The following is a 9,749-nucleotide window of genomic DNA, read 5'->3' as shown; positions in this document are numbered from 1 at the left end:
CGCCACCGTCTCCATTCATCTTCGACGCCGTCTTCATCTCTCTTCATCTTCAACACCGTCTTCGTCTCTCTTCGACACCATCTTCGTCATTGTACTCCATCTTCTCCATCTTGCAACCTTGAGTCCAACACATGGCTATGGACTTGACCTAAGATTGATTCTCAATGCAACCGTTAGTCCATAGGGATTGTCATCAATTACCAAAACCACACATGGGGCAATGGACATGTTCTTTCAATAGCGACAAAACATTATCAATCAAAGCATAAAGTGATATTACAAGTCAAAAACTAAAAGACCATAGAGGCTTTTGTTGACTGGTTATAGTCATAACATGGTGTAAGCATGTGCCAAGTCAACCCAATAAAGCATCAAAAGAGAATACCACAATATTATGCTTTTATGATAGAAACAACACATGATTTTCTGTCAGCCATTTGATACAAGTCATGCTACAACAATAAGTACTAAGCAAATGATAAGAGTAACATCCAACATGACATGCCAAAGTCTATGCCACAGTCTAGACAAGCTTCCTTTTGCATCACTATAGTCATGAAATATTTTACTCGTATCTGATGTCTAACCTCGCTTCTATTCCTGTAGACAGTGTTGGGCCTCCAAGATCAGAGGTTTGTAGAACAGCAGCAAGTTTCCCTTAAGTGGATCACCCAAGGTTTATCGAACTCAGGGAGGAAGAGGTCAAAGATATCCCTCTCAAGTAACCCTGCAATCACGATACAAGAAGTCTCTTGTGTCCCCAACACACCTAATACACTTGTCGGATGTATAGGTGCACTAGTTCGGCGAAGAGATAGTGAAATACAAGTGGTATGAATGAATATGAGCGAGTAGTAACGGCGCCGAGAAAAGTGCTTGCTGGCGTGCGATTGATGGTAGTAATATTGCAGGGAAGTAAACATGCGGTAGAACATGTAAACAAGCGGTGTTTGCGGTATTGGAAACAAGGCCTAGGGATCATACTTTCACTAGTGGACACTCTCAACATTGATCACATAATAAATAAGTTCTCTTCCTTTGTGCTACATATACTCTTGTTTGATAATGAACACCATTCGTTGTGTAGGGCTACAAGAGCACCTCAATGCCGGAGTTAACAAGCTCCACAACATTCGGCATTCATGTTTAAGTAACCTTTAGAGCATAATAGATCTTTGCAATCTAAACCGAGTACTAACATAGCCTACACACTGTCACCTTTACACTATGAAGGGGGAATAAATAACATCAATACTATCATAGTAATAATTAACTCCATAACCTACAAGAGATTATGATCATAACCTACGCCAAGAACTACACGATGCACACACTGTCACCATTACACCGTGAAGGAGGAATAGACTACTTTAATAACATCACAAGAGTAGCACATAGACTAGTAGCGATACAAAGCTCATCATATGGATCTCAATCATGCAAAGCAATTCATGAGATCATTGTATTGGGGTATGGAGAGAGAGATTAACCACATAGCTACTCGGTAGAGCCCTCAGCCTCGATGGAGAACTACTCCCTCCTCATCATAGGAGACAACGGCGGCGATGAAGATGGCGGTGGTGTCGATGGAGGAGCCTTCCGGGCACTTCCCGTCCCGGCGGCGTGCCGGAACGGAGACTCCTGTCCCCCGGATCTTGGCTTCAAGATGGCGGCGGCTCTGGAAGGTTTCTCGTACCGTGGCTTTTCCGTATCGAAGATTTAGGTCAGGGAGCTTTAAATAGGCGAAGAGACGGAGTCGGAAGGCCGACGGGGCCACCACACAATAGGGCGGCGCGCCTGGCTCCTTGGCCGCGCCGCCTTGTTGTGTGGGCCCCCCAGGGCCCTCCTTTGGCGGCTCTCGGGTGTTCTGGAAGCTTCGTGTAATTATAAGATGCTGGGCGTTGATTTCGTCCAATTCCGAGAATATTTCCTTACTAGGATTTCTGAAACCAAAAACAGCAGAAAACAGAACCGGCACTCGGCATCTCGTCAATAGGTTAGTTCCGGAAAATGCATCAAAACGATATAAAGTGTGAACAAAACATGTAGGTATTTTCATAAAACTAGCATGGAACATAAGAAATTATAGATACGTTTGAGATGTATCAGTATCCAACACCAATCAACTTATTTGAAATAACTCTCAGAGATGAAATACAATATGAACCAAAGATATAATCATACATAAATAAAGAATACTAACGAGGTCTGAACATAATTCAAGTGAAAAAACAAGAGCTAAACGCAGTACTTGAAAACTAGAACACTTGCAGAACAATAACATCGAAAACTAGAACGTTCTATGCAATTAAAACGGAGCGTTTCTCTCTCCAAAACAAATATACGGGGATCCAACCATATGCTACAGTAAACAAAAACAAAACTAAACTAAAAACAAAAAATAAATACGCTCCAAGAACAACACATAGCGTATGAAACAATAAAAATATAGCGCATAGAGAGATGACATGTTGCTTTGTTGATGAAGAGGGGATGCCCAAGTTTTGACGCTTGTACCTCTTGGATATTTCTTGGGGTTCAGGGACATACCCAAGCTTGAGCTTTTGTCCATACTTCATCTCATCACATCATTCTTCTATCCCTACACTTGAAAACTTCCTTCATACAAAACTTCACACAATTCTCTATTAGCAGCATTAGTACAATCAAAATAAAAAAATCCACTTGTGTTCAGTACTAACATATATCAAACATCTATTAAAGCATTAACTACTGTAGCAACCTTTCAAAAAGATCTTTGATCACAAGAACTCAAAAAGAAAGAGATTTAAGAGGCAAATGCAAATAGTGCAGAAATCTGTCAAAACAGAACAACATGTAAAGATCTATTTTTCTGAAAATCCTCTGTTACTCATATAGAAAAGTGGTAAACTAACCAAAGTTAGAAAATAACCTGGGAGCATATGCATAAAAATTACAGCTTAAAATTCCGCTCTGGCTATTGTTACGAATATTTATGGTAACAACACAGAATATGTTTTCAAGACAGCAACTTCCCCAAATCTTACTTTGTTCTTATTAGAGGCTATTCTTGGCACAAGAAACGAAATAAAAATGATAAGGAGAGGTCATTACGGAGGTAATAACTTCCAAGACTCAATAAAAAGAAAAATGACAGAAAATAAATATGGGCTATCTCCCAAGAGTGTTTTTCTTTAACGCCTTTCAGCTAGGCGCAGTAGTTTGAGAATATGCTCACATAAGAAATATGCACTGAAGTTAAAGAGAGCATCAAGAAGAAAATTCAAATCGCATTTAAGTCTAACCCACTTCCTATGCATAAAAATCTTGTACACAAATAGATTCACAAAGAACAAAGTGACAAGCATAAGAAGATAAAACAAGAGTAACTTCAAAACTTTCAGCATATGGAGAGGTCTTTTAGTACCATGGAAACTTCTACAGCCATATTTTCCTCTCGCATATTAACTTTCAGTAGCATCATGAATAAACTCAACAATATAACTATCACATAAAACATTCTTGTCATGAGCCATATGCATAAAATAATTATTACTCCACACATACGCATAGTCATTCTTATTAATTGTAGTGGAGCAAATTCAACAAAATAGCTATCACCATTTTTCTCATCACCATAATCATCAAATATTGGAGGCATATTTTAATCATAATTATTTTTCTCCTCAATAGTAGGTGGACTAAAAATAACATAATCATCATTGTAATCATTATATATCGGAGGCATAGTATCATCATAGCAAATTTCCTCCTCCAAAGCTGGGGAACTAAAAAGATCATTTTTCATAAAAACTAGCTTCCACAAGCTTAGACTTTTCCATAGCATTAGCAATAATGGTGTTCAAATAATTCATACTAATAACATTGCTACCAGCATGCAAGTAAAGTTCCATAGGTTTTTTAATTTTCTCTTCAAACACCTCATGTCCTAACTCAAGATAACTACTATAAAGCTCTCTAATTTTGTTGTTGTTTTCCATTAATCCTACTAGTGAAAATAAAAACAAAAAAACAAAAAGATATAATTGCAGAATCTAAAGGAAACCGCTTCGAGCATTCACCAACAACTAAAAAAGTTAGTAGCCAGAGGATGTGAGTACCTTTTACCTTACCTCCCCGGCAACGGCGCCAGAAAAGAGCTTGATGTCTACGCACACTTCTTTTCTTGTAGACAGTGTTGGGCCTCCAAGTGCAGAGGTTTCTAGAACAGCATCAAGTTTCCCTTAAGTGGATTCTCAAGGTTTATCGAACTCAGAGAGGTAGAGGTCAAAGATATCCCTCTCAAGCAACCCTGCAATTAAGATACAAGAAGTCTCTTGTGTCCCCAACACACCCCAATACACTTGTCAGATGTATAAGTGCACTAGTTCGGCGAAGAGATAGTAAAATGCAAGTGATATGGATGGATATGAGTGGTAATAACAATCTTGAAATAAATATGGCAGCAAGTAAACATGCGGTAAAACAGTAAATAAACGATGATTCGATATTTGGAAACAAGGCCTAGGGATCATACTTTCACTAGTGGTCACTCTCAACAATGATATCATAAAGGAATATAAATATAAGCACTTCACTATGCTACTCTGAAAGACTCTCCGACTGGATAACGAACACTAATTCACTGTGTAGGTCTGCAAAAGCAAACCTTAAAAATGTATTCCCAAGTACTAATGAACACCCCGCGCTGCACTTTGAGTGTTCATAGGCGGTACTAAAAGACCACAATTTCATAGAGACATCCAACTCAAATCATAATTCAGTGAACAAGTATTCTGTGAAATATAGTCTAAGAGACCCACACTGTGCACACACTCCACCTTTACACACATGGGACAAGGAGTCTCCGGAGATCACATAAGTAAAATCCAATTGAATAGCATAACGGCATCTAGATTACAAAGCTCATCGTCACATAAAGATCACACCATGGGAGAGAGAGATAAAACACATAGCTACCGGTAGAGCCCTCAGCCCCGAGGGAGAACTACTCCCTCCTCATCATGGGAGTCAGCAACTACGATGGAGATGGCGGTGGAGTCGATGGAGATGGTTCCGGGGGCAATTCCCCGTCCCGGCAGCTTGCGGAAACAGAGACTTCTGTCCCCCGGATCTTGTCTACGACGGCGGCGGAGCTACGGAACATTTCGTTGACGGAGGCTTGTATATCTAGGGTTTTTGCGTCAGGAGCTTTATATAGGCGGAAGGGTGAGGTCGGTGGACGCCTGGTGGCCCCAGACCAACCCTAGGCGTGGGACAGGGCTAGGCCGCGCCTAGGGTAGGTGTGGCCACCCTGTGGCCCTCCACCGTCTCTTCTAAGGACTCCGTCTTCGCTCCGGGAAAAATAGGAACTTTGGCTTTTGTTTCGTCCAATTCCGAGAATATTTCCTGTACAACTTTTCTGAAATACAAAAATAGCAGAAAATAGGGAACTGGCACTGTGGCATCTTGTTAATAGGTTATTGCTAGAAAATGCATAAAAGTGCCACGAAGTGTAAACAAAACATATAGCAATTGGTGTAAAACAAGCATGGAGCATCAACAATTATAGATACGTTTGCAACGTATCAATACGTTTGAGACGTATCAGTTACCAGCGATCAACAACAGAAGCAAGAACACAATCAAAGTTCAGACAAACTTAGCACTGATCATAGACGACACAAGTAGATGACACAACATTGTTCAAACACGATCAAAGTTCACGACACGGCAGAGGTGATCATAGTTCAACACACGACACGAACAACAACTAGACACAGACATGGTAGCAGCGACATAGAACCAGGTAAGCTTCATACATGACTTCCGAAGACGACACACCTGGTGGCATCGCCATGGTAACGGCACCTGGTCATCACCTCGAGTGCAGGTGTGGTCGAAGATGACCACATTGTACTCGAAGGAGGACACCTTCTTGAAGATGAGGAACTGGCCTACCCGCAGCTCGATGAACGACGGCCGATGGTGCTCGAGTGATGGCGCCAAACAATCTTGTTGGCAGTTGTTGTGGAAGCGGTTGGGAAACCCCAAGAGGAAGGTGTGATGAACATAGGAGCAAATTTTCCCTAATTACGAAACCAAGGTTTAATCGACCAGTAGGAGAAATGCGTGACTTCTGAAGGTGTTGTTGGCCGACTAGTGGCGGAGCGCACTACCGGTGTCAGCAACAAACATGGAACCTGCACACAACACAACAAAAGTACTTTGCCCCAACTTACAGTGAGGTTGTCAATCTCACCGGTTTGCTGAACACAAAGGATTACACGTATCGAGTGGAAAGAGATGTTTGCAGAAAGTAAACAGAACAAGATTGCAGTAGAATTTATCGATAAAGGAAATAGGACCGGGGTCCACAGTTCACTAGAGGTGTCTCTCCATAAAGAAATAGCATGTTGGGTGAACAAATTACAGCTGGGCCATTGATAGAATATCGATCGATACATGACAAGATGATTAGTATGATATTTTGGTATTGGGCATTACAACATAATACATAGACCGTAATCCAACTGCGTCTATGACTAATAATCCACCTTCAGGTTAGCGTCCGCACCCCTTGCAGTATAAAGTTGCAAGCAATAGACTATCACATTAAGCAATGTGTGTAAAGTAAACAATAGGGTTACCCTTGGATAAAACATTGTTGTTTTCTCCCTAGTAGCAACATCACATCTACAACCTTAGAAGTTATGAAGTCACTCTCCCAGGAAACTAGAGGCATGAACCTACTATCGAGCATAAATACCCCCTCTTGGAGTCACAAGTGTCCACTTGGCCAGAGTTTCTACTGGCAACAGAGAGCATGCAAGATCTCAAATAACATATGACATGAATATATAATCAATCGTCTCAACATAGTATTCAAAATTCATCGGATCCCAGCAAACCAAACATAGAGGATTACATAAAGATGATCTTGATCATGTAGGGCAGCTCACAAGATCGATACATGAAGCACAAGGTGGAGAAGACAACCATCTAGCTACTGCTATGGACCCATAGTCTAGGGATGAACTACTCACGCATCACTTCGGAGGCGGGCATGGCAATGTAGATGCCTCCGGTGATGATTTCCCCTCCGGCAGGGTGCCAGGAAGAGCTTCAGAACCCCCGAGATGGGTTCAGCGTTGGCCGTCGCGATGGAACTTTTTATGGATGGAGGCTTGGGTATCCAAGGTTTTTCCGAGAAGATGTACAAATAGGCGGAGGATTGAGGTTGGTGGGGCGCCTGTGGGCCCCACACCTACCCTAGGCGCAGGCCAGCCCTAGGCCACGCCTAGGGGTGGTGTGGGCGCCCTGGTGCGCCTCTCCGCCCCCCCCTCCGGACTTCGTCTTCGTTTCGTAAAATATTGACTTCGGCTTTTGTTCCGTCCAATTCCGAGAATATTTCCTGTACAACTTTTCTGAAATACAAAAACAGCAGAAAATAGGAAACTGGCACTGTGGCATCTTGTTAATAGGTTAGTGCCAGAAATCATGTAAAAGTGCAACGAAGTGCAAACAAAACACATATGAATTGGTGTAAAACAAGCATGGAGCATCAAAAAATATAGATACGTTTGAGACGTATCAACGGCGAAGCCTGCCCACCCCTGGTCGATGTATGTGTCATCGCCTTCTCTCATCGTAGTCATCCTCTAGTTCAAGCCAGTGTTGGTGGTGACGATGATGTTAGAAGGGATTTATGCGAACCACCTGACGAAATCTTGAGGGATCCGGAGCCGGCTAAAGGTGGGCCTGAAGACGATGCGGGGGAACTGGTCCGGCCGTACGTCTGGCTGGAAGTGGCCGACGTTAGCCCCCCTTCGCATCTTCGACGGTCCCTCCTCGAGGGTCTCAGGTGACCCAAGCTTGAGCTTCTCAGTCTACCACAAGAACACATGGCATTAGAGGTGTGCCTGCTCACACGTATATAGATGAAAACGAACATTGAAAACATATGATGCCTCATACATTGGCTCACACGGCAGCTCAAGGGACTGCCCTCAAACTAAGTCTAGTGTGCAAGTAATCACACACACACGACTAAGTTTGAGGGCAGCACCTTTTCTTCCAGTGTGCCATTGTTCAATCATTGGTCAATGCACTAGAAAAACAAAATGATGCCTCATATATTGGATCGCACGACAGGCAAAGGGATCTGTCCGCAAACTAAGTCTAGTGTGCAAGTAATATGGCACACATGACTAAGTTTGAGGGCAACACCCTGCCTTGCGTTGTGCAATAGTTAAATCATTGGCCATTGCAGAACTGAAGAAGTACAAACATGGAAAGCAAGATAGCATAGGCCTCATACAATGATGACATATGGAGGAGATGTTTGATCAGAACCAATGGCATGGTCATGTTCAGTCATGCCATAGGTTCTGATCAATCATCTCCTCACACTATGATTCTCGGTTACAATCATCGGTCTAGTTTAATCAGGAACAACACAATCTAGAACAAACTAGCGCGACTCATTCCGCACAGCAATCTGAACATGCTAAACCCCAACACAAAAAACCCTTCCCGTCTCTGCATGCACAGTAAAATATGGCAGTTTCAGCAATCCACAGTCCGATCTAGGAAGGATCTACTGCGATTGGAGATTAGAGTAACGGATCTAAGCAAATCAAGCCGTGAACACAAAGACCTCGACAAGAACATCAACCAATGGGGACGAACACATTGCAAACATCAATCCAAACCCTATCCTAATGGAAATCATAGCAGATCTAATGTGCATGTCGTCGCAAATGCCCGAGAATGGCATGTTCTGGCACAACAAGTAAGAAGGTGAGAAGGAGAGGTCGTTACCGCCATTATTCCGGCCGAGGACGAGCTCGAGGTCGCGGGCGAACTCGAGATACCGATGAAGACTGCAGAGCAGGTTGCGGCCAATGTCGCGGTGTTGCTCGCCGACGTCTCCTCCTCCGGTACCGGTGCTCCACCGTGTGGTGGTCCGGCGGATTGGTCGGCGGGAGGGGAACCGCCGAGTGATGTGATAGTTTGGGGGGTGAGAGTGCGGTCGCGAGTGAGAGGAAGGAGAGGGGAGCGGTGAGGCTAATTATGGTGCGTGTTCTCGAAGGGACGCGTCGTTTCGGCCTCCCTTCCCCATGCGTGTAGCCTTCTGGCCGCAGCGGGCCTGGCTCCGGAGAAACTGCCATTCCGGGCGTTCCTCGAGGACCTGTCCCAGAGGTGCTTTAAAACCCGGTTCCTGCAAAAATGCGGAGGCCTGCAGGCAACCAAACGGCCTATTTCAAGATCTAGCCGATGCAAAATATATAAAAAAGAAGGCGTCTGCAGGCTACCAAACGCGCCCTTCATCTTTACAAACAAGAAAAGTTGCCCGAATCCTCCTGATTCTCCTGCTTCCTTTCCCTGTCGGTATCAGCATTTAAGCAAGGAGATTGTTCCATCAAACATGAGTACGTGGGCAGCAGTATGTTCCCCGCAGAGACACAACCAAAAACAATTAAACAAATACAGTAGTACCAGGCAATGCGTAGGTTGATTATGTTTTCTTTGAGGTGCTCCAAAAATATATCTGCAGCAGACATAACTATGCACCTTGACAATGGAAGGGTTTTGAACCCCCTCACATAATACTCTTGCCATGTTTCCAGCAGCATATACTTGATTCCATCTTTCTGAAACAACATCGATAAGCCCATATTGTCCTTTTCAGACTAAAATCCATTAGCACTTCGTAAAGTTCAGATTACAATAATTCACGCAACACAGTAGTAATTCACGCAACA

The sequence above is a fragment of the Lolium rigidum genome, chromosome 2, assembly GCF_022539505.1.
Source record: "Lolium rigidum isolate FL_2022 chromosome 2, APGP_CSIRO_Lrig_0.1, whole genome shotgun sequence".
NCBI classification, from domain to species: domain Eukaryota; kingdom Viridiplantae; phylum Streptophyta; class Magnoliopsida; order Poales; family Poaceae; genus Lolium; species Lolium rigidum.
This window is presented reverse-complemented; position numbering follows the sequence as displayed.